The sequence below is a fragment of the Thalia democratica genome, chromosome 4, assembly GCF_965202585.1.
Source record: "Thalia democratica chromosome 4, ktThaDemo2.hap1.1, whole genome shotgun sequence".
Classification (NCBI taxonomy): domain Eukaryota; kingdom Metazoa; phylum Chordata; class Thaliacea; order Salpida; family Salpidae; genus Thalia; species Thalia democratica.
In genome coordinates, this window is record NC_139168.1 from 80,583,112 (window position 1) to 80,610,906 (window position 27,795).

A 27,795-nucleotide genomic window follows, 5' to 3' on the forward strand; every position below is an offset into this window, starting at 1 on the left:
GTGCACGGGAGTCTATCGTATCAGTCGGATTATTGGTACATTTTTTATAGTTTTTTGTGATATTATCTAAAAGTAACTTATCATAATTTTTTGGACTGATTTTATACAAATTATTAGTTTTGTCTGCAAAAATAACAAGTTTATTAGACTTTTTTATAGAATTAATCTTGTTACGTAAATTATATTGAAAGTTATTAGTTTTACCGGGTTTAAGTTCAATTTTATTAATTAAATCAATTAATTCAGATTCAAAAGGTATTAATTTTACACAGATTGGTGCCGACTTTTTAGTCGGGAAAGGCAAAGATTTACTTATTGTACTTAATTTACTTGTGTTCAAATGAGCATCAGAATTATCGGTAACATGGTTTGTTTTTATACACAACTTTTGTTCGTAATAAAATGCACGCCATCTCATCTTTTGGATGAGGGCGTTTGTGTAATGAAACAATCTAACCTGATAAGTGTGCTTGTTCGCCAAAGGGATGTTTTTAAGGGAACCATCGAACTCAAGTACTTCAAATATGCTTTTTTTCTTAGGATAGAAATAATTTCTTAGAATAATAATAATTTTAATAACAGTAATAATAATGATAATCCTAATAGTAAAAATTTTAATTATGGTAACAATAATGTAAAACATATTAAAACTTTAAACATTAAAGATATAAGCTATAATGATAACTTTAATATTAATGATAATGAAAATATCCATATCAATAGTACTAACAATAGTGTAGATTATAATAATCAACGTATAACTAGAAGTATTCCAAAATGATAAAAGAAAACTTAGAACAAGTAAGTGATAATAGCGCTAAAAGTATAAGCAAAATGCATAACAATAAAACTATAAATAAATATTCAAAACCAACTAACCCTAATAGTAATAAGTTAAGTAATATGCCTAAAACATGTAATTGCCGTAAATTAAACAAAGATAACTGCCCATTAAAAGGTAATTGTTTAATTAAAAATGTAATTTATAAAGTTAAAGTTGAAAGTAAGGGCCCAGATAAAATTTATATCGGAAGTACAGCAGGTAGTTTCAAGGATAGATATGCTAATCATAAACATACTTTTAAAAATATAAATAAAAAACAAAGCACGCGTTTATCGGATTATGTCTGGAGCTTTTTTCACAGGTACGGTAAAAGGCCAAACATGGAGTGGAGTATTGTTTCAAAGATAAAACATGCATCCAACGGAGTAAGTAAAATTGGCCCAACTTGCAATACAGAAAGAGCAGTAATTGCAGCAGAAGATAAAGACCTACTTCTGAATAAGCGGCAAGATTTATCGAATATCTGTCCCCATAACCGACGATTCTACTTTAAATAACTCTGCCTATTTATGTACTAATTTATTTCACAAAACTTACATATACTTGCAAGTTTAATACTTCATGTTTTTAAGCTGTATAAATTATTGAACAATTTGTTAAAATTATTATGACGTAACATTTCTGCACAACTCAATTTAATTTTCATTTTTAAAACCTGTCTATTCTTAGAGCTTTTTGAGGTTAGTGCCTACTTTTATTAAATTTGTTTTTTTTGTAGACGATTTTATAATTTTATGCTTTTATCCCAAACTTTGTTTTTAAACCATAAAGTCCATTTATAGTTACTACCTAGATAAACACTATACATAATTATACATGCTTTTTTCTGCTTTTTTTCTAATGTGTGTTAACATTTTATAGACTCCGTAGATCTGTTCTTAAATTAATTTGTGAGCAGTGAAACGCCGTTAGTTGAAATAAAGTTTTAGCACAAGAACATCTGTGATATAGATTAAATATTGTTTAATATTTTTAAATAATAAAATTAATACCAGACTATCTGAATGTATTGACTGACAAAAATAACTAAAAAATAAGTAGTATAAAAAGCGACTTTTTCGGTTTCAAAAATTTATTTAATTTTAAAATAGCTTAAAGTATTTTACCAAAGTTTATTGTCTAAAATCAGCACATTGGTAAAAGTTCTAGCTGGCAAATACTCATCATAAAACTGCTTGTTACTTTTAATAAATTTCGATTTTCTTTACGAAAGTCCAGGATTCGATTATCAATCTGTTCAACAAAGTTGCTGATAAACTTTTTTTTTAAAGTTGTAGACGTTTGTTTTCTTTTTAATTACTTTAATTTCCATATTTAACTTTCTTTTAATACTCTCTATCAGCTTTAGATTTTTAATACTTACCTCTGGAGAGTACGCACAACTCTTAACCCAACTAATTCCTTTTTATCTTTCAACTCGTTCAAATTGAGAAGACGTTTGATTGTCTGTAAAAACTAAATAGAATTATTTTAGTTTCAAATTTTAATTTTTAATATAGTTTCAAAGTATTATATTAGTTAAAATTAAAAATCAAGTAAATTTGTTTTAAAAATAGTATATAATAAAAACTTTATTAAATTGTGTTTAATAAGTAAATTGTTTATTAAAAAACCAAAGTTATAAGCGAAAAACAGTTTAGTCTAAGCAACAGGTTTATGAAAAAAAAATGTTTTTCATACATCGCAGATGCAGTTTAATGTTTGGTTTAGTACACTACAAATACATATTGTGTAAAAGATATAATTTTATTTTCATACACTTCAAGAATAGAAAAACATATATAAAAAGTTTCAATATTAATTGCTTTTGAGTTAGAGTTATAGTATTTATTTATTTTTCCAAGCACTTCAACATTTTCCTTTAATTGTACTTTTGACTATTAAAAAAAATTATGAAATCAAATCATGCAAGTTTTTTTAAATTTAAGCTATTAATTTTTTTTCTATTTATTTTTTTCTGCAGTTTCATTAACTTTTATTTGTTAAGGAATTTTGTATAGCATTAAAGCTAATAGTCGATGCAATTAAATATGTTTGTACTTTTTGAACAATAGTCTTGAATTATATTTATTTGCACTTAGATTAAACAAAAAAATGTTTATTTATAAACCATTAATAACTTTTTTGTCGTGCAAATATTTTTTGTTAATATTTTTTATTTATCTCGAGAAAGTTCTTTCTTCTTCTTTTTGCCAAACTTATGGTATTGGGACTATAAAAATTGTAGAAATAAATTTAATTTAGTTTAAAAAAAAGACGATACTATAAAGTCATCATTTATTGATCTAAAATGAAACTAAAGCTATTCTAACATTAGTATTAATATTAGTTTCTATAAAAAGTTTGTTGGATTTTTTAAAAACTACTTGATAATAAAATTTATTGCTTATAGAATAAAAGTTAAAAAGCTCAAAAAGTAAAAAGTTTGGTCTAAAGACCTGGTTTACAAAAAATAAATAAATAGTACGTAAAATCTATAATTATATTTTTTTTATACGACTAAAAAAATTAAAAAGTAAATTTAAGAAACAAATACTAACAGCTATCGAGTTTTAATTAAGTTTTGCGATTCGTTCGCCAAGCTCTTAAATATTTGTCTTTGTTTTTGGTTCTGACTATATAAAAAATGCAAGTTAATTTCAATGGCTTTTTAAGTATATAAACCTTAACTATTCGCTTAATGTTTGCCTGCAGTATTTGCTCTTTATCAACTGATGAATTCGATATAAATTTGATATTTTTTTTGTAGTTTAATTTTTATTAATGCTTTGTGTCAAAAGTCAGGTTCATTAAATACGTAAAAAGTATTAATCTTACTTAATATGTTATGTCTTTATACGCTTATTGGAGTAATATCAAATTGATAATATAACTGTTAAACAACGCAGAAATTGTTAATGTAATCTGCTATGTTTAGTCAATATTTCACATTTGATTTTCTTATTTTTAAATAAAAAAAAGGAACATGACTATTTAACTTCTAAAGCTGTTGCCTACACTATACTATTTTAAGATTATTAGGATGTTTATCAGAAGTTTTTTTAAGTATAAATACTTCCTTTTTATCACTTATAAATTTTATAAGATTATTAAAAATTCATTTTTTTTAATATAGTAACTTAAAGTTTAATGCATAATATATTTTTGATACAACTGAATTATTTCATTAGTCGAAAACCAACATGCTTTTTAACTTTAAAATTTCTAGGTAGCTTTAAAATATATTGTACTTTTTGATTAATTTTGTGAATGTGAAAACTGTGGTTTATTTCTTAAATTTACAAGGAATATAATTTTTTCTTGATGAAAAAAGTATGTGTGTTAGCATTGAGAAAATAATTAATACAATTATCATATTGTTGTATTTGAATAATATCAATGGTTTTTTTTTCCTAAAATCAACATAAAAAAACTAGTTGTAATTATAAGGTTACTTATACAAGCTGTTTGGCAAGTTTAATTTCCTTATTTTTGAGAATACTTTTGCATAGTTTGATACTTTTAGTAAACTTTTATTGTGTTATAAGTTTACGAAAAAAAGAGAACTAATTTTGAGGTACTAAAATTTCATATTATAAGTTAAAACTAAAAAGATAGACCTTAGTTCTTTAAAAAGTACAATATAAAGTTTTCAAATTATCTAAGTTTTAGTTTGCCTTATCCATTAGTTTTCTTATATTTTTTTAAGTAAAACAAAAATTAGCAGCGAGCTGTATACAATATTATATGAGTACCAATGTTTTAGTATTTATAAGTTAGTCTTTGGTTTAACAGCTGTATTAGTTTGCTAAAATTGCTAAATATTTGTTTTGAAAAACTAGTTGCTTGAAGAGCTACCAATTAATATAAGTTTTGTAATACTATATATCTATTTTGTTATAACTCAGTTTAAATAAAAATGTATTACGTAAGGAATAACATAGTTTATTCCTTTTACAATTAAAAATCATATACCACTTTCTAAAATATATTTATTAATACTTATTTTCTGGTGTCAATTTTTATTTATATACTGTTAAATAACAGTAATAAGTTACTATTTCTCTTTAGCTTTCATTAAATGTTTTTAATTATGTGTATGGATGGATCTATACATAATGATTTAGCGTTAACAAAAATTTGTTCAATCAAATTTTAGACGGTTGATAATTTCTTTACAATTAATTTTTTTTTTTTAAATCTTTATAAAACTTTGTATTTCAAAAATTTTCAGTCAGTAACCACTTATGATTATTTTAATTAAAATTAGCTTAGTAATATAGCTGTACAAATTTGACTTAATTTTAACACTTTTGTTCTTTTAATTGATGTACTTTAGTTACATTCAAAACAACAAGAATTAAATTTTGTTAATGTTCATTAGAATAATGGTTTTGTAAAATATATTTACATTAAATAAATTGTTAAATTCAGTTTTTTACTAATTAATAGTAATAAGTTGTATATTAATTTCTGGTTTGAACATAAGTTATCATCTAGTTAACTTAGAATTTTTCTTAGTAGACTAGAACTATATTAACCAATTCCGAGAAAGCTTTAAAAGATTCTAAAGAGTTATTTTTATATAGTTAGATTTATTTTTTAAGTTGTAAACAAATTGTTCCTGTTTCAAATTAACTTAACCTAATATAGTTAAAATATATTACTGATAAAATAAAAATTATATAAGTTTGATTTATTGTTTTTGAAACAATTAAATGATTTTCAAACTGTAGGCAATTTGGTTTCGAATTCCTTGTCTCTATTTTATTTATAGTATTAATACACGAAATAAGACAAATGATGCACTTTATATTGTTGCTTTGGTGTCAGTACTGATATGTTTTTGCAATTAAATTGTTGTAACACAGTTTTGTATATTTGGTAACTATGTTTTTATCGTTTAATTAATGTTTAAATATCGTTTGTATAGGTTAGAGTCAATAAGGCAACCAATTTTAAATGTTTTTTTTTAACTTAGGTAAAATAGATCATTTACATTTGTCATGTAAGTTATACACTAGGTCAGTGCTTCTGAACCTTTTTCTAGTGGCGGAACCCTTTTCAAAAATTCAACTTTTCCGCGGAACCCCTTATTTAATTTTACATAAAATGTTTAATATAATATTTCCTGCAAAAAACAAAAGAATTTCAGTAAAATACGAATTTTTTAACAAAACTGTATCATTGTTAGAAATCATACCAATTGTAATAGTATTAAGTCGAGTAAAACTCAAAGTGCGCCAGTGCCAATAGGTAATTTATGATTCTATGATAAATAAATAAAAACAAACATGTTTAATCGCAACGTCATGAAAATCTTTCCTTGCATAATAAAAACAAAATAAGAGCTACAAACAATAACGAAAAGAACATGAACCTAATCGAATTCACAGATTACTGTAATAAACGAGTAAAATGCCTAACAAAAAAAAAACAATTAGTGCGAAACTTGAACTTGTCTCTTAGCAACAATCATGTCAATACGCGGCTGGATTTTGGATAGACTGAAACGGAGACAGGCAGATAAGGTTGAAGTCAGCATACAGTTCCTTTACTTCGTTTTAATGTTTGTTACATGCGAAAAGCCGGACTCGCAAAGATAAGTGATGGTGAATGGTAAAAGAAATTTTACTGCACGCTTTGCTAAGACGAGGTACTCTTAATTTTGCACATATCCAAAAATCTAAAAGCTCCTTCCGTTTGAAACTCAATTTTAAATTGCTATCTTCATATAATTGCAGCAATTCGTTTTCTGTATCTGTAGGAAGATTCACTTCTTCTAAAGCAATATCACACATAAAAGGATTCAAAATCCATAAATTTCCGATGCGAACATCTTTAGAAAAATAATTTTAAAAATTTTGTAGAAAAAGGATCAAGGTGGTTGTATATTTCGTCAGAAAAGTTGAATTCTATGCATTTTTCATGGGCCTCATCAAACCGGTGAAATATCGCAAAATTACCATCCTTTTTCTTCAAAAATTTAATACTTTTTTTTAACGCCTCAATCTTGTTTGTCATGACAAAAATGGAATTTTGCTTCCCTTGCATGCTTAAGTTAAAAGCGCTCAATTCTTCGAAAATATCGGTGAGATAAGCTAGCCTAGCCAAAAAAACATCATCTTCAAAGAACTTCACTAATTTTGAGCCTTCATCTTTAAGAAAGGTGAACACCTGCTTCTTAAGTTCAACGAGACGAACCAGTGTCCGCCCCTTCGACAGCCAGCTAACTTCGTTGTGATAAAAATGTCGCAGATTTTTAGGTCTGCTTGCCTTTTTTTTTTAATTATAGTAGCATTTTTTAAGTAAAAAATAAGCTTTTTACATATTAAATTTTAAATCAAGCTAATAGACATGTTTTAAAACATTTTTACAGCAATTGAAACAATAGAATATACCAGAAATAAGTTTCTGATAAAGATTTTTTATTTAATTTTATTGTGTAAACATTTAAAATTTGTTTTGATTGCTCCTACATTGTTTGCTTTAGTGATAAAACCAGTATTTTCATGACTTCACTAAAAATAGAAATTCAATAAATTTGCAAAAATTTGCGCAACCAGGACACCTATATATAATGAATACCCATTTAAAGTCCTACCGCTAGATTCACACTAAGCAGATCAATAAATGCTATAATTATATATGTTTTACATTTTATGTGTTCCATTATTTTTGAAGTTTTATGATTTATGTTTTTTATTCTTTCAAATTTCTTTTTTAAATTTCGAAAGGCTTTGCGGAACCCCTGGGAGGCGTTGCGGAACCCTAGGGTTCCGCGGAACTCCATTTCAGAAGCACTGCACTAGGTTTTTTTAGTTTTATATAGAACAATATCAAAAGTTGTTATAATGTGTTGAAAACTTTGTTGAATAAAATTTGTTTGTATTAAAGATTATTTAGTTATCCCATGACAAACATACATGTGTGTCTTTTTACAATATTTAATAAAGAAGATTTTTTTTAGAAATAGTTGTATTAATACATTAACATGATCAGTTTAAGAAAGTCTTTCAAGCTTTAAAGTTTTATAATTGTAAAACTCAGTATATTTTTTACAACACTTTTTTTTTTTAAACATAGAACTTCCACTTACTATTTACGTAATACATTAAAACCACAAAAGAAGTATTCTGCAACGTCTATATAATATATTTAATTTCACCTGACTTACTCTGTCTTATCCACAAATATTTTGACCAGCATATGCCTGGTGTAAAACATTGTTTTATGCTAAAAGCAGTAAAAACTTTATTGTAAAGTTTAGTCGAACAGAGAAAACAACATTTAGAACATTTATATTTAAATACATAGTAAACATTATAAAAAGCGATTACTTGTATAATTTTTATAGCCAGAATGTGCTAGTTAAATTTTTATCTTAAAACCTAAGTAACTTATAAAAAAATGTATAGCTTAAGTGTATGCTTATCGATAGTTATGTTTTGTTATTAAACTTTTTAAGTATACAGAATTACAACTTTAATTTTCTAAAAAACAAACACTTTGAGAATAATTAATTTAAGATTTTTTTTCTTTGTAGCAGGGGGGCTTTGAAACTTTTATGTAATGTATGACATAGTTTTACTTGTTAGTTAAAAAAGTTTTCGAGTAAAGTAAGTTATTATAAAAAATAGATTTTGAAAACGAAATATATTTATACAATTTTATTATTTAGTTTATCTGTTACTATATAAGCGAAATTAGACCAGTACAAAAATGTAACTACTTTAGTAATCATATTTATAATGGTTATAATATCTTAATATAACAAATTATAAGTTAAATAAAACTACTAAAATATTTGGTACTGTTTCTTTAAATTGCGTCTTATCACTTCTATTATTAATTAAAAACTGTAAATATTAACTTTTGTACACACAATAGCTAGAGTGACAAATTATTTTTTTAACTTGGTTTCTTTTAGTTAAAACCTTTAAGTCTATTGAGGTCTAATAAAAGCGACTACAAAGTACTGAAGTTTGTTCATTTTACCAAATTATCAAAGTTTTTCAAACTTGAACTCTAAAATATGATATATTTCAAAAAAAGCTTAAAATATGAGTGATATTAACCAACTTTTAACAAATTTAATAAATCTCGATAAATGTACGGTTTTAAATAGTTATAAATATAAAGTTATTTAAAGTTCATTTAACAACTAACTTTGACTAAATAACCACGTAATTATTTAAAATCACTAAACAACATACTTAACAAATTTATATAACAACTTTAATTTTTTATCATTAGCCTGTAAAAAAGTTATAACGAGTACATGCTTGGTATCATAATTATTTATATCTGAAAGTTGTCATATTTAATTTAACAAAATAACTTAGAAAAACATTTTATAAATGATAAAATTCTACCTAAAAAACTTAAAAAGAATAAAAAACAACTAAAAAATAGATATTGTTTACTAAAAAAGTACAGTTCAATAATATTTTTAAAAATTTAATAACTTTTTTATTTAAAAGATATACATAACTCAAATTTTCACAACTAAATAATTTGTACTAAATTTTTCAGTTGTTTACTTAGCAATAAAAGTAAGTCTTGTTATACATAAACGTAATTAATTTAACAAATGATACAAACATCAGTCAATATCAATTTTATGGAAATATAAAAAAAACACTCATATGCTTTTTTCAAACGCTTTACTATATTTTCACTGCATATCCATTAAAACGTTACTGCAGAGTATAAGGGTTTAAAACACAGTTTTTCTTTAAAAACAACAAAAGAAGGTCTTAATCCTACGTAGTCATATATGTAATTAAAAAAAAAATAAAAATAATCAACGCAAAAGCATTTATCAGACTATATACTATGCATACAAAACAACACAAAGTAGTCAGTTACTTTAACAAATAAAGAAACTTTATAATCCAAATCTTTTTGTTAACATAATTCCGTTTTTTTTATATTAACAAAGCATTAGTCTCACTAGGTCAATTACAATATTGCAATGGCTTACAACTCTTAATCTCTATAGCCGATAGTTATTTGCATAAATTGTGCTATTAATTATTTGTTATTGTCTTTATTTAGTTAAATATAATTATTGAACTCTTAAAAGAAAATTTTATAATACTTTTTATAAGCTAGGTTTCACAGCTTTACAAACTAAAATGTTATATATACAAGTAATATATACAAAAACAATTTTATTAGTATATACAATGAAGGCGGCATGTGTTTATGTGTTTAAAAATACATACAAAACGTTTTCAAAAGTTTTGTTTTTTATTTTATGTAGCTATTTTATTAACTGATATTCATAAAATATATCCCTTAAACTTAAGAAAATAACAAAAACACTATAAACAATACTTTGCTCAATGGTTATTTTGTTTTTGTTATTTTTCTCACAACTAAATCAGATAACCAAGTACAACTAAATTTAATTTAACACAATATTTTATTATTACTGCTTCCTGTATTGTGTTTGAATGCTTTTAAACTTGCTTTAAATTGAGTTTGATTTTTAATTATTATTTGTTTTTTATCTTTATGTTATTATGACTTTCATGAAAAAGTAGCATGATACCTGTATTAAATATTATAACTTCATCAACAAATGCTTCCAATAACCCAAGAGAAAAGAATTATCTTGTTTTTCTAAATGAACTTTGCTAATTTATTTAGCTTGTATAGGTATTAAAATACAACTAAAAATTAAATAATTATCAATTAATTAGAAACTCTAAATTGAATAGCTAGTTTAAGATTTTTTTTACTAAATTGTAAAAAAAAAAAATATCTAATTTTTCTGAAAATTTTAATTACTTTTTGATAAGAAATTGAATTTTAATTGTCGATGTCAAGTCATCAACTAAAAAAATGCTCATTAAAACTTAAAACATAAATATTTTTGAGTTGAATGATTTTATCTATGTTAACCCAATACAAAACTTTTAAAAATATTTCAAACAAGTTAAAAGTCTATCTCAAAAACTGTTAAAAAGCAAATAATACAACTAGAAGTCTTTACAATAGATTTTGACGAAAGCATAAAAATTAAATTTTAATGCTTTAACATTTGAAGTTGTAAAAAAAAGTAAATTGTTTATTGAGCGAATTGTTTTAGCATCCGATTCGTTTAAATTTTATACTTAACATAGCATCTAAAAGCTGTTCTAATTTGCAACTGTAATGTTATGTTTTTAAGTATTAGTTAACTATTTTGAAATAAGTATTTGTTGTTGACATCACTAAATTAACTTAAAGTTTAGTTTGTTTGTAATTCTTTATTAAACCTTAAAACAGTTTTATTTTAATGCAATAAGTTATATACATTATTTTTTCAACTATACCTTTTTGTTTGCTTATTAAATCTTTATGAAATCTTTTTTTTAAATTTAAAAGATTTTTACAAAAATTCAAACAGAAAATAATATCAGATTTTTTTTTATTGTTTATTTATACAAGATTGCATCTATAAAAGTAATACAAATATGATCCCTTCCAACTTGTATATCTTTTTGGGATTATTTATAAACCTACAAAATAAGATTATTTTTTTCACAAAAAGAATAGAAAACAGAATTATTTAAACAAAAATTAGAAGTAAAAAAACTTATAGTAAACCAAAACTAGTCTCAGCGTAATAACTCAGGAGTTTTAGAAAGAGAGATTAGTCAATTAGTAGTAAGACTTATCATTCGGCAAGCCGATTGTTATTTTCGTATTTAAACCAATGTTCAGACCTGGAGGAAAAGATCCGATAGCAGAATTCACACAAAGTATGGTAGTTTACCAGTTTAACTGCTTATGTGAAGCTAGTTATGTCGAAATGACCTCAAGACAATTTGGCAAAAGAATAAAGGAAGATATTCCAAAAAATATCGATGAATTTTGAAAGAGTAATAAGAAAACTAAATCTATTAGAGTAATACATGCTTCAAAAAGATCTGCTATTGCTGAACACTTAGTAAAAAACCTTGATTGTGCTAGTTATTATAATTTAAAAAGATTTAAAATTGTTAAAAATTGTTTTCACATTTCGGACTTAATTAAATTTGAAGCTATTTATACTTTTTTAAGAAAACCTAAGCTGTGTGAACATAAAGATTTTGATTATACTGTTTCGTTGTTTTCTTAAATTGTTTTATAAATTGTTGCTCTCTTTTATTATTTCTATAGGTGCATTGTAATTATAAGTACTTTTGTATTGTTAATTACTCTTTGCTTTATTATTTATTATGTTGATTGCATTTTCACTATATAAGTTAGATTTAAAATTTTATTTTTAATGCTTAGTATACAACTGACGAAAGAAGCACGAAATATATTTTAATGTCAAATTTTGTTTAGTTACCATTTTTGTTATTCAAATAAGCAGTTTTTTAAAGCCCCATCGCATAATGAACTTACTTATTTTTAAATTGGCTATTAATTAAGTACTTGATAAGTAAAGTAATCTTTATGTAAATTAAATAAGTTTATTTTTATGCTTAATAAGATAATGATAAAATGTATAGTTTTCGAATTTGAAATTAAAATTGTTTAGAGAATTTAATTTCGCCGTTTAAAATCAAATAGCCATACTTTTGTATTAATTATCACTATTTTTCAGTGTTTAACAATTTAACAACTACAACTCGTAATTTATGTTTTATTATAACTGATAACATTAACATATATGTATTATGTTATTATTATTATTATTAAACATTTTTCTTTAAAATGAGAAATTGTTTATTAAAAATGATAATTTTAGATATTTTTAAAATTGTACTGAAACTTGTTTTACTGTTAAAGCAAATAAAAAACATTGAGTTAAAATTAACAACTTGAAAGTTAAATTATCTCAGTAGATTTATTAAGATAAATAAGTATGTAATTTTATAATCATCTAATTACTTTTAATGTCTCTAAAGAATTGATTAAAATAAATGCACAATTTTAAAATGGTTTAAAATTAAATGTTTAATAAGCCGTTAAGCTTTATAAAATTTAACTTTCTTGTAATAGTATTAAAGTTTACTATTATATTTGTTTATTACATCAGATTATAGAGAAAATTTGTGTTTTTTTTTACGACGTTATTAATAGTTAAATGAGTATTGTTCTCAATAACTATTTCTTTTGGTTTATAACTCTAAGTAAAAAAGTTATAGTAAAAGTTGTTTATTCAATACTTTTCACTAAGTAAATCACTAAGTTAAACAAAAAATTAAAACTTTTGATAGAAAATTAAATAAAAAAAAATATTAACAACAAAGTTCAAGAGACGACCGGGTTTCAATCTAGAACAAAACCATACTCAGTTAATCGAAAGCAAGCTTGTGGATGATCGAACACAGTTTGTTATTTAATGTTAAAATTAAAACCCACAAAACCGTCTTATGAATAAAAACATATTTATTTAATAACAAATGCGAAGTTAATACTTTTTATATCCCAAAAATTTTAACCAGCACAATGTCTGGAAGCAAAAAAAAAAAAATATTCTAAAGTTTTTCTAAAACTAAACTTCTTATATATATGTTTTATTTTTTAATTAAAAAATGTTATTTTTATATATAAGTCTAATATGATGATAACTGTTCAATTTATTGATAAGGAAATTTTAGATAATCAAAAAAAGCAAAAAACATTCAATCTAGCCTTTACATTACCATAATGTAGTTCTCTAATTTTAAGAAAAAAAATATATTTTTTTTTACGCTGTACATACAAAATCATCATAACAATCAGCTTAATCAGCTTAAATTAAATTTAAATGCTTTGGGAATGAATTGATAGATAATTTATAACTTTAAACTTAAAAGACAGGATAATGTAATTTATAATGCTTTTTGTTAAACATCTTATCAACTTTAGCTTAATTTTTAATACAAAAAAGTGTACAAACGATACTTTACTTAATTTTAGGTTTATTAAAATACAAATAAAATTTGAAATTAGAAAACACTTGCTTTAAAATTTTATATATAATTTTTACTTATATTGTCTAATAACGTCATTTTTAATCGATAGCTTTCTCATTACTAATGATAGTAAAGAATTTATATATAATATAGATATTTAATAACAATTTTATTCTAAAAGTTTCCACATGCAACGAAGCTTTTAATATTATTTTAACTTGACTTTTAATGTTTTTTGCACATTGCAAACGTGGTAAAATTTTTTAGTTTAAAACTAAACCGGCGGTAGGCTCATAAATATTATTTTATCAATTTAAATCCTAATGCTTAGTTTTTTAACGCTATACACATTGATTTTTACCGTCTGGTTAAAACATCTTTCTAGCTTTCTGCTTAATTTTACTAGTAATCTTTTCAAAATAAAATTAAGGCTTTTTAAAATTTTGGTATTTAAACCTTAATTAATTTTATTGCATATTTTTTAATCTACTTATACTTTAGTTATTTAAAATTGTTATTAAGAATTCACAGCTTGTTTTATATCGAAGAATAACTGCAACTTAAATAATTTAAGTTATTAAAAACAGAGTAAAAAAATTGTGTGAAGAAATTCAATATAAACTAACTTTAATTAAGTAAACAAAAGTAAAAAAAAACATATAGCATAAAATAAACTATTAAAAAAATAACATATTTATAAACATAAAACTATGTGATTAAATGGATGAATAAAACTTAACTTTTAATTATACACTTACGATTGCAAATTTTTATTTCATTTATCAATTATGTAAAATAAAAGCTTTAAAGTATATCATCAACAAAACCACATAAATTAAAGTTCCTTGTAACTAACCATATTTCAAGAACAAAAATTAAAATCTTTCTGAACCTTATACACATTTCTAGTAATCTGTAAAATTGGTAGTGTACTCAGAATACTTAAATAGTTTCATTACTTGTTTAATGTTTGCAAATAAACTAGAAACAATCGGAAAATATAAATTAAGAATTTTGTTTTACTTTGTGCATAACAAGTCAGCTGATTAACAAAAAATTGCCTTAAATGCAAAAAAAAAACTATATTTATAACTACTTTCACTTAAGTCTAGAAATTAAAAATAAAAATCTTAACTAATAGTAATTGTTTTTACATGTTTCTTTAGTACTAATCATAATATTACGATTTAATTTTTAACTCTAATTGAAAACAATTGTACGTGTTTGAGCATAATTTGTAAAAAATCAGTCATAAGAACAATTTTACAAGCAAACTAAAATACAGTCTTTTTTTCATTTATTTTATTTAGTAGTTAAATATTATTTTTGTTAAATATATATAAATAACTTTTAATTTATAGTTATAACCAAAAATTTATTTTAAGATGGTTGTTTCGATTGTAATATGTAAAAAATGCAGCAATAAAATACTACATTTTAAATTTTTATTTTATTTTACATAAACAACTCTTTTTTTTTTCCACATTAGTGATAGTTTCGAGCTGTTTTAATCAGGGACGCGCCAATATTGCACGAGGGGACTAAATTGTACACAGACAAAATTGCAAGAAGAAATTCTTGCACCAAAGGTAAATTTTGCACGAGTTACAATTCCGCATGGAAGGTCATTTATGCCGGAGAGTAAAAATAAACAGAAAAAAGCATATAAAAAAATTAAAAGGTTAATTAATTAATAAAAAAAGAATTATCGACCGGGGGTAAGGGTTACGGGTAGCAGTAATAGCAAATAAATAAGAGAAAATTTTAAAAAAAATGAAAGTATTAGAAAAAATAAAATAAAATAAAATTCAACTTGTGCATAAATATCTAGGTGCAAATTTGACAGCTACCCGTTTTTATCAGTTCTACAAAATGCCAATCTTTACCATAGTTAAATATGCTTAAAATCTGTACAGTTTAAGCGTATAATTGTTGGCATTATAGTTACGTTATAAAATTAAGTTCGTTTTCTTTTGTTTTTAAACAATCTCATATAGAAAATCTTTTGAATCAGGAGTCGACAAGTATGCTATATTTGCGGACCGAACTTCAAAACTACTCTCGTCGGAGATTTAGTTACAACATGACTCTTTTCTACTAATTGTCTAATTTTTACAAAAAAATAACTTTTTTTATGCATCGATTTTGTTTTATAGTGAATAAGGTAGTGTTGACGATTGAAACTTTAAACAATTAACAAAGAAATCAAACATTAAAAAAAAATTATATCTTAATTAATTCGTATGTTAATCATTTGTTATAACACACAGATTAAATGTTACTTAAAGTTTAGAATGTTAAACAATAAGAAAAATTGTTTTTCAGTAGAAAAAACACAACTTATAACAAACTTTAGTTAAATGTTAAAAAAAAACTAATCATCTCTAACGTACGTATAAATAGTTTTTAAACAGCTCTGATTTTTATAGCTGCAAAAAACAGCTCATAAAAATTTAACTGCCGTTTACTCATTTATACCTTATGGAAACAAAAAGTTTGACTGTTTTAAACAAAGTTTCAAAACACATTCCTGGAAACAAAACGCCCACTAACGATATTGAATTTATTGTCCAACTAGTTTTAGTACCAACTTAAATTTATAAGATTCGTATTTTTATTTTAAAATTAAAGATCTTTAAAAAAATTATTGTATTATTGATTGTTTTTTTTTAATAGTTACACTTCTATAAATTAGTTTTTAAGCTGTGAAAGACGGCTCATAAACACATAAGCAGACAAGGTAGTAAAAGCTTAATAAAAAGACTACAACGAAACAACATTTACTTAATAATTACAATGCTGTAAACTTTTTTATGTTGAAAACTGAACTCAATAAAATTAATTTAAATAATTTTCAACTTGCCAGACATTTAATTTGTATAAGTACTCTCCGGCAAATGATGCAAATAAGTTAACTTTTAAGTCAAAAACCTGTTTGTTAATACATTAGAAATTGGTATTATTTATCACATATTTATCAATAAGAAAGCACACTTGTTTTTCGCAAATTTTTATTGTTCATTCTAAATGTTTTTTAGATTTCCAACAAATAACATGAATTAAAAGCAGAAATACTAGTAAAACATTATAAGAAACTGTATTTTTTTTAGTTTTTTAAATTAAAAAAAGTAACCCATGTTAATTATTTACTATTAATTTGAATTAAATGGTGTGACAACGTTTTAGTCGGCGGAATCAGGTGTAACTTATTTAATCCGTGGTAGTCTGGAGCATTTAAAGTTTATTTATTCATAGTTATTGTATTAATAAAAAACAAACAACTTTTATGAACTTTTGTTGCTATAGTTTAAAATCTCCGGCTAAATTTATCAGATATATTTTTTTCGTTGTTTTAATTTCCAATCCAAAATGTGTTGTGTGAGTTTCAAAATTTTGGTTTTGTGGGCCAGACTTACATGCTGCGATTTTAATATTCTCTGGCTGGATTCAACTCAAAATCTGAAAAAATCTGCGGGCCGTATGGTGGCCACTGATCAGATATAAGTTTATTTAGATTTATTGATTACGTTACAAGAATATTAGAACACTTAAAAGAAAACTAAAAAAATAAAATGTTTATAATGATTTAGTATTTAACAAATGAAAGTATTGAGAAAGTGTTCATACAATCGTATAAGTTATGGTTGACTTATGGTAATAAGCTATATACTCATACTTTTTTCAAAAAATTTAAAAACAATATAATGTTTTTTTTTTTTATTTAGTAATTAAAAAGAAAGTTGACACAAAGTTATATTGATAAAAAAATGAATATTAATGACTTAACAAAATTCCATTTTGTAAAAAAAATTATTAGATTAAATCTTATAACTAGTTTAATTACCTTTTCTAACTTTCGTATCAAAATATCATGAAATTCAAAATTAGGTAAATGATAAACTATTGGTTATACGTAATTATCATCTAGAACAGCCTAGGACAAATTTATAATAAAATGATAAATAAATGATAAAATAACCTAGGATATATTTATTTATGTTAGTGAGTAACTTTCTTTTATCACAAACTTTGAAAATTAATGTTTATTGATTGTCTTTTAAAATTTTAAGTTAATATTTAACTGTTTTTTTTTGATGTCAAATAAATTTTTCAAGTGTTACTACTTTCTATGTTCAAAATTCTTAAAGTTCAAAACAATCTTCTTTTTTTTTTCTTAAAATTAAATACTGTTTTGTATATTTAGTAAAATTTTGTTAATACTTTTAAAAAAGAGGCAAAAAAAAATAAAAACGAAGTTAATAATTGCTATTCTAAGACGTTAACTTTTTAGATTTTAATAAGTATTAATTATAATAAGTATTTTAATTATAATTCAAATTAAAGAAAATTTTAGATGCGTCAAAACAGTAAGTTATAAAAAAATAAAACCGCACTTAGACAAATTTACTTGTTTTAGTTTTATTTAATTAGAGTTTGCGACATAATTAAATTTTACTAATGTGCGTTAAACCTTCTAACCTCAAAATATAACTAATTACTTTTTCTTACTTACATTAATGATAAACAAACAAGTAAAACTAAATTTATTTTTTTGTTGAAGAAGTACTGCGAGCATTTTTGATTGTTCTTAAAATTAAAAATTTTATCAAAAACAATGTTATAATAACAATACATTTTGTATTTAAAAGAATACAAAAACTATTTATCAAAAGTTTGATATATTTTCTAAAGTTTGAGATGGTTTTGTTTTTAAATTATACTTTTGTAAAAATTATAATTTTAAAACGAAAACCATTTATTTGTAGTTAAACGTTTTACTAAATTTAAAAGATATTTAGATATTTTACTAAAGTTAAAAGATATTTACATATTTTACTCAAAATACATATATTTCGTTCTAAAATGAGTATATACATCAAAATTATTTTTTAAAATTAATTTAAATGAAAATATTTTTGTACTTTCGTGAATAAGTTAAAGATTTAAATAATAGAATTTAAAGCAATATCAAAAACATCGAATTTTTTTTAAAGTGTTCAGTGACGTCACTTTTCTACACAAAAACGTTCATTTATTTAAAAAATTTATTCCGTTAGCAGTTAGGTAGATGATGTTGATGATAAACATGACTAATATTTTGAACGTTGTCACGAACAACGTCGCTTTAATACATGAAGAATTTAACAAAAATAAGTTGAAATAAAAATTTATATCTTTTTTATTTTTAACAGCATAGAATAGAAAATAATTAAAATTTACAAGTTTGTTTCACATTCTCATAATGCTTCAAAAAGTTAGAGCTGTGAGTAAACATCTTTCTCATCCATAAAATAGTTTTATCAAATATATTTTTTAAATTTGTTACGAACCATTAATTGTAAATGATTAACTGAATTGTTTCAAAAAAAACCAAAATACTATTAATTTTTCAAAAACAGAATTGTAGATTAACTGTATTAGGCAACGTCAGTTATTAATAACAAAACTTAAGAAAAGCTAGTTGTAGTACAGAGGTCGGCAGACTGCGGCCCGTAGGCCAATTTTATGAGGGAGTTCATGTTTAAGTAAAGATAGTTTTAGTAAAACAGGCATTGGTCTTGTATTACATAAAAATAGTTTAGATAAAAAAACGCAAATCGTTTAGAACAATCGGAATTAAGCGCTTATTATTTTTTTTTGCTGCAGTGACCGTTAGAAGTCACTAAATACTGTAGGGTTTTTGAAATTTACAACCGGGCATATTTGTATTTGTTATTAAAAATTTTAAATTAAAAAAAAAAACACCAACGCTTGAAAACAAACCAAAGTAAGAATAATAATAATAAAAATAATTACTTCGGCTAAAACATCGGTTGGAGTAAAAATTAAAAAAAAAAATTAATTGACCCCAATCAAAAATTCAACCCCAATCCAAAAGATATTTTTTGATTAAAGGCAAAGGACTATTTTCTAGAATAAAAAATTTTAGTTATCTTTAAAGGTAAGGGAAAACATTTGGATCTAAAGTTTGGACATTTTTTGATAATTTTAAAATGCTACTAATCGAGCTAATTTAACTTTCGTTATAAATTTTTGCTGTTTTACATTAACTTTTATCGTGTATCAGAAAATTTCTTTATTGCTTTTATTAATCTAATATAAAACTTTGAATAGTTTATAACTCTGTAGCTTTTGTACTTAATTCTATGAAAAGTAATTTAGCTCTATAAATAAAAGTAATTCGATCTGGCAGGCCATACTGTTACACAACTACCTACTTAAGAATATTCCTTTTGTGAATTTAATAATAAAGAAACAAAAAGTACTATAAAAGATAAAAATTAAATTTTAACAATAAAAAAAACAATTCATTTTTTACTTTAGTTATAATTATAAATTTTAATTATACAACAGTTATGTCTTTACAGTGACTTTAGTTTTTATCTACATAAAATATCTCATACAAAATAAACAAATTTTTTGTTCCTTCAGATAAAGGATTTCATAACGCAATTAAAAAAAATTGAAGAAACTTTTTTTTAATTATATTAAACAGTTTGTGAAATTATACGTGAATTTACAAAAACTAACATAAAATGTTTTTACAACTTAAAAAAATGTTTTTTAATACCTATTAGAACACTTTATTTTACTGCATTACATTTTCAAAAATGTAATGACTTTATTAGGTAAGAATAAAGTTGTTAAATTTTGGTTATATTCTAGAAAACTGTAATACGTGAAATTTCATTTTTTTAATCTTACAAATTTTTTATAAAACTAAAACTTAAAAAAAGCTTCTACTAAACATATCTGTTTCCTATAACAAACTATTCTGAATATAATCTATCTTAATATCGACTTTAAAAATAACTTATGAGTTATTAAAAAATTACTGCCTCTTACAACTATAAAACTAATATATTAAATGAGTTAGTTTTGCTAGATTGTCAACTAACAAACACTTATTAATGCTTTATACATATATTATTAATAGTGTTATTAACTGTTTCTTTTTTATTAAAGTTAAATTTGTAAAGCTGCCAAATACATTTCACAACAATAGAAGTTTAAAGTCATGTAAATAAATATATTTTTGAAATATTAATAAATTACTAAATTTAATAGATAAATACTAAAAAAAATATTGGAAAAAATATCTAAATATAAAATAAATAGCTTAAAGACACCTTACCAAATGACTAGTACTAAAATTAAGTCTAACTTCAATGATATATTCAACATAGTTTAAATGAGTAGTACAAAAATAAGAAAAATAACACATATTTTGTTTACTGAAAAACGGAAAAAGTCGTGTAAACCAAAAAAATTCAGAAATTTTATGCTTGAATGAATGTAATATCTTACGTTTGTGCTAAAATACAAGCATTTATATGAAATTGCTTCAATATCTAATTCGTTTTTACTAAATGACTGATGTTTTTTATTCGCAGCAAGTTTGTACAGCTATTCCAGTTAGCTGAATAATTGTTTTACTAGTTATGAATTACAAGAGAAAATTCTATCAATTTATAAAACTTGTTAGTTTATTTTTATAATTTAGAAAAAAAAAACCATATGGTATCAAACATTTAATAATTTCAAATATAACTGAACAAAAATTCTTAATGTTTGACAATTTAAATTTATATTTTAATGGTTTGTTAACACCCCTGAAAATACAATTAAAAATTTTAAAATATATCAATATTTGTTTTTAATCAGTTAATCACGAGCCAATAAATAATTATTACTACTTTATTTATAAATCAGCAGCATTTAAACTGATAATATTAAATTACATCGATATTATCCTACTATACTTGAATCAGTCTAATGTTTTATAGATTAAAATTACTTACAACGATATTAAAAAAATTAGTAATTTTAGAACTTTAATACTAATTTCCATAGGTTATGACTTCTTTCGTAAACTTAGTAGTTTTTATTAGTCGTATAGTATTATCTTTAAATGTTGCGACTTCTGTAATATTTAATCTCTACTATATGTTTTAATTTTTAGATTCTTAAAACGCATTTACTTAGCAACAATTGTTTTAAAACTAAGAGTTTTTTAAAACGTATTCAAGCTAAACTTTTAAATTTTCAAAATTATTACAAGCATATAATTCTTTAAAGTTTTCGATAGTTAGGTCACAATAAAAATTAGCTATATTTAAATGGTCAAAGTTCTTTTACTACTACTAATAATATTTTTTTTCAAGTAATATTTATTTTGAAAACTCACTAGAAAAAAAAAGAAAAAACTTACATATTTGTTCTTCTTATTATTTTTATTATTGTTTTAATTTCGAAACTTAAGCTGAGTTTAAACTTTATCGTAAATTAAATCTAAAAATTTAAATTTAGTTTGATTTGTTTTTAAGGAAAAAAAAATGTTTGTATTTTTTTGTTTAAATACTGGTTTCCATGACTGTTACGTATCTTTTTAGATTTTTCGTATAAACACTGACGAGGTCTTTGACCGAAGCATAATTTGCATAATTAAGTCTTGAAAGAATAATTATTTTTAGATTCTTCTTAACTAGTGCAGTAAATCGATTTATACAAGTTTTAATTAAGAGGAACGCCTACATTATATTTGGATGTTTATTTATTTATAATGCTATAAATATAAGGTCGTATATGCTTAAATAAACTTAAAGAAAAACTCTTTTTAAAGTTATAGTTGCTGCTTCTGACCATAAAGTAGATAGACTCTAAAAATAAGCAAAATCATTGTTGATTTTTTATTTAATTTGGCCTGCCTTGATTTATTCTGGATCTTTTTGATTTTTTAATATTTTCTAAGTAACACTGTTTATGTGCAAGGCAACCATGTTATAAAGTTTTTATCTGATTGTTTTGCTTTGTTTATGAGAAAACTATACCAAAAGTCATAAAAAGTAGACCAAGTTTTTCTAAAACGTTAAAATACTTTCAGTAATCTAAATTCCTGAAATGGGTCACAAGTTGAGCTAATTACTTTAAAGTTTAAATGAATGGTATAACAGTTCTTGTTTAAAATAAGTCTAAATCATTCTTTGTAATATAAAAGTAAAAGATTATATAAAGAAAATTTTTATTTTTATTGTAATATTCAAATAGAAAAAATCTATTTATAAAAAATAATAAATGGATACATTAACTTAACTATAACCTTTGCAGTAGCTTATATTTGCTTTTTTTTAATGTTTACTATAGGTTGTGGATTGATAATTAAGCCTATACTTTTTATGGAAGCTTTGTATATAGCTTATTTAATGCAAAATATTGATTTTACGTTAATTGTTGAAGGAGTTTTGGTTTTTGAGTTTTTTGGGCAGTCAGCTAAGAGGTTTTAGCAGTGTTGTGAGCAAAATGGTCATTGTCTAAATTTGAGTTTTATAATATATTTTATTCTAAAAAATAAGTAAAACATTATAGATACTTAATTTTTTTTTACACAACTTTTAGTTTAGTATCTGTAGTTGCATTTATTAGGTTAAATTATTAAATAAAAGTTAAATTTATAGTTATAGTTAAAAACTTTTTCATTTAAAATGTAAAAATATATATTCGTTATATTGATCTTGTGAAATTGACCTTAGTAAAGTATAAAAAATAAACTAAACTGTAAATTATTTAATAGCAAAAATATTTTCTAAATTGCTTAAATAAATTTTCAAAACCGTGTTATTAGCTCACCGTACCTTTAATTGTTTAGTATAAATTAAAAATTATAAATAAAATTTTCATAATTTTGATATTTTATTTTACTTTTCAAGGTTTAAATATTTTCTAACTTACTGGGTTGGTATTTATCTTTAGAATAAAATCAAAATACAAGAAAATTTACAAGTTATATAATTTAATTATAAACAAGTATATAACTAATCATACATTAAATTATTAAATTGCTGAAGTTTTCTAAATCTATAATTGTTTTACCATTTCAAATGTAAGTGATATACACTACATATCGATAGTCTACAGGTGTTTCAAAAAAGATTAAATAAACAAAAATTGTTTATAATTTTTTTTTAGTTAAAAGTAAGTAACTTTCAATTTATCTTATTGTTTTGCAACTTTTCAACATTCATTCTTAAATAGCATTTTATTAGAACATTTACAAAAACTAAGACATTCTTAACCAAAAGTAGTAACTATAAGTTCTTTTATGTTAGTAGGCTGAAGTTTACAGCTTTACAAGTTGGTCAGTTGTAAAGTATTTTCGGTTATTAAACTAATCATTTTTATGTATAAAAAAGTTAAGCAGATATTTGTGTGTTTGTGGTATTAAACTATAACTTATAGTCTAATACTAGTTACTTTTATTTATCTCTCAGTTCAACATATTAAAAATAATAACTTAATCCAAAAAAACAACGAAAAATTTTGGCATTCGTTAATAACAACTACTTTGTTTAAAATTTTAGTAAAATGTTTACAAGTTCGTTTAATGTACTTATTTTTTTTTAAAGTTTTTGAAGCTTATTGAAAGAAATAAAAAAGTAAAGAAAAGTAGTAATCAAAATAAATTAATTATTAAAATACTTCTAACAGTAATTTTGATTTTGTAAGTTAAAAAAAAAAGTTTTACATTACGTATTAAGTTCGTGCCACAAATTTTATGAAACAATATGATTATATAAAATTAAATTACATTAAAAACATACTAAGGTTAGGTCTAAACAGTTTTAACCAGTATAATTCTGGCAAAAAAATTCAAAGTCTAAGTTGTTTTATAAAAACGAAAATCGGAAAATGAACTTGTTTATAAATGATTTATTTCGATGTAATTTGACTGGATTAGTTTGAATTAAGTTTATGGTTTAATTTTGCTTTCAAGTCATAAAACATATTGTATGTTGTTGGAAAACGAGATCAATATTTTCAAAATATAAGTTATCAATACAAGTTATAAATATTCATTGGAAAATCAACAGTTAAAGAGTTTTGTTTTCTGATAATAAGACCAATCTATAAAATACTAAAATACTAATTTTCCAATTATATTATCTTTTAGAGTTCTTGTAACCGTCTCTGTAGATTTAAATTTATATGAAAAGAAACAGTTGAAAAACGTATTCGTGAAATTTACTAATTTAAAAACACAATTTTTTAACTTGGTGTAAAACAAAATGTATAAATGAAACTATTTTACAAACACAATATCTTTAGGAAAATAAGTAAGCTAAATACAATCTATTCACTTTTATTTCTCATTGTGACTTTAATAAATAACTAAGATAGAGTTTTAGTTAGTGTTTTTATATAAGTAAGTAAGTTCCAAATTATTTTATCTTGTACCTAGAATTTATTAATTAAATGTTTAATGCTAGTTATTAAATTTTAATTACACGCGGACAGAAAACTTTCATATAAATTTAAACTTGTATATAACTTGTAATTGAAAATCAAAATATATTGTAGCAGTTTCCCACAGTCTTTTAAATTTCCTTTTTTTCACAATAGTTGATAGTCTTTTATGATTAATAATCTTGCAAACTTAGATTTTTCTTTTACTGTAAGTCTTATTTAGTACACGTGCAACTTGGACATGCAAAACAGCTTTATATATTAAGAATTTTAATGTTATAAAATGTCGGAAAAAAAATGTTAAAACAACTTTTAAGATCTTAAAAATTTAAAATTAAATTTAAGTCGAAGTGCTTTAAATGTTTTGTTTCAGCGTTTTATTCTTCAAAAAATTTTAGTTATAAAATTTAAGTATAAACTTTTTATTATACGTATAGATATAAAACAATACCAGACATTTGCTGTTTAAAATATTAGGAAAAGTATTTAAAAACGATTAAATTTTAAGTAGTTTTATAGTTTTTTATAAATATTTTTTTGCGATTTCAATTTATTACGTAGTTGTAACAAATTGCCCTTTTTAATTTTTTATTTTAATTTCTACAACAACAATTTGTAGTTTGTCGCTAAAAAGTATTATTGTTTGCTTTGATTTGTGTTAACAGTTGTTATAAGTTAAGTTACTGTATGTTGTATATTGCTTTTGGTATGATAAAACACATGATCACAGATTGTTAGAACTTGGTAAATAACTTTTGCAGTAATAACTACTAGTAATTTGTAAAAAAAAGTTGCTATAAGTGGGTGAGATAGTTTTAGAGTTAAAAACTCAAAATTTTTTGCTACAAAAAGAAGCAAAGCTGTCACCCCTAAAGGTAACAACCCTAACCAGGCTGGGTTTGTTTAATGGTCAGTTAGTCACAGTTCATTGTTAAATAAGGTTTAACTTATTGTTTATTACTTTATACTACTATATATTATAGTTTAATGTTTCAAATATTTTAGCTACAAAAAAGTTAAAAAATCAAAAAAAAAAACACACACATAGATAGATTCTTTTTAAACAAATCTTACTTAAAAGTTCATAAAAAAAAATATATAATTATTATTTAATCAGACAAGCAAAAATGTTAAAAACCCTTAAATAAAAATTTTATTAGGAGTAAATTTTAATGGTGATCACAAAGTGTTTTGTTTATTAATAACAATTACTTCAAAAAACTAAGTCAACTTTGAAACTCAAAAAAAAACAGCTAGAGAGTAATAACTAAATCTTTATTATATTTCATGTTTCGATTTCACTGATTTGTTGACACTCTATATATCTTTAAAAAAATCTTGAAAAATAAAATATGCAAGCTTGTTGTTTACTACGTTATTAATGTAAACAACTTCATATGTATTTTTAAACAGGTATGTATTTGACTGAAATAAAAGATCATGTCTAAGCTCGTATCGGAGTTTTGTACAAGATTAATGTCTGGCAAGTAATAAATTTTTAATAGTAAATTTTATGTTTAATTTCAAGACAAAAAATACTTATCCTTAGTAAATTAATTAGTTTAAATAGTTGTATTTTCTTTTTATAACTTTTGCTTTTATTTAACCTAGTAATGTAGATATATTCAACTTTAACTCTTATACATTGATAAATACTCAACTATTTATTAATATACTAGTTTTCAATTAAAACACACTTGTTATACTATTGTTGTACTATCGTGCTTTATTGATTTAATTTTTGTTTTCGTAAAAAAAAAAAAAAAGTTAAATAGTCAGTTTTAGTTAACTAAGGCAGTTATACAAATTTTTATACAATTAAGCTTTTAGAAAAATATAGAGGAAAAAAATTTATTACCAAGTCATAGGAAGAGAAACAAAAAAAGAGTTTTAGATTTAAACACGGCAGGTTACAATATATTTAAACTATCGTTTTTAATTTACTTATTTTCCATAGACTAAATAACAAATAAATATTTTATTTTTAATGATTAAAAAACTCATATAAAAAGGATTTGACTGGTTTATTAAGTATTAGAATTTTTTGAACATGTTTTAATAATTTGTCTTTCTTGAAATATCAAAAGTTCAATTTTAGTTTGCTTGTTAATTTTATTAATAATAATAGGTAATTAAATAGGTTTTTAAACTGTTTATTTCAATTCTACAAAATACTTTTAGCTCGTAATCTCTACAATGTCACATTTATCTTAAAAATATTAATACAGTTTAAGCTTATGTTTGTTGGCACTTAGATTACGTCATATTTTTTTTTCCAATTACGCATTAGATAAATCTTTAAAACAAAAGTCGGCAGGCATTTTGTATTCACTGGCTGAATTTCAAAATAAAAATATTCACCAGCTGCGGTTTTAGTTATAACTTTTTTATAATCATTATTAAATTTGTTACAACAAAATATAAGTTTTTAAGTTTAGTTTTCTTTTTTAAAGTTGTTTTTAAATTTTAAAGTTTCAAATAAACAATTATGAAAACAAGCGTCAACTAAATTAATATCTAAAAAAATTAGTTAATACCTCTTCCGTCTACTATTTTCTACGAACAACTATTTCATTCTTTGTAAGTGAAAATTTTATTTACCAAAAGAAATAAAATATTTAATAAAAAAAAATACAAATCATCTCTTACGCTCGATGTATGTATAATTAATAGTTGTTAAATATTTGTATAATTGTAATTACTTGAATTTGTTAGCTGTGAAAAACAGTTCATTATTATATCATTATTAATAATAATTATTACTATATTAGATTAATTGATTTTTTTCTACCTTTTAGTAATAAATTTTTCTAAAAAATTTAAAAAAATTATAATAAACTGTTTTAA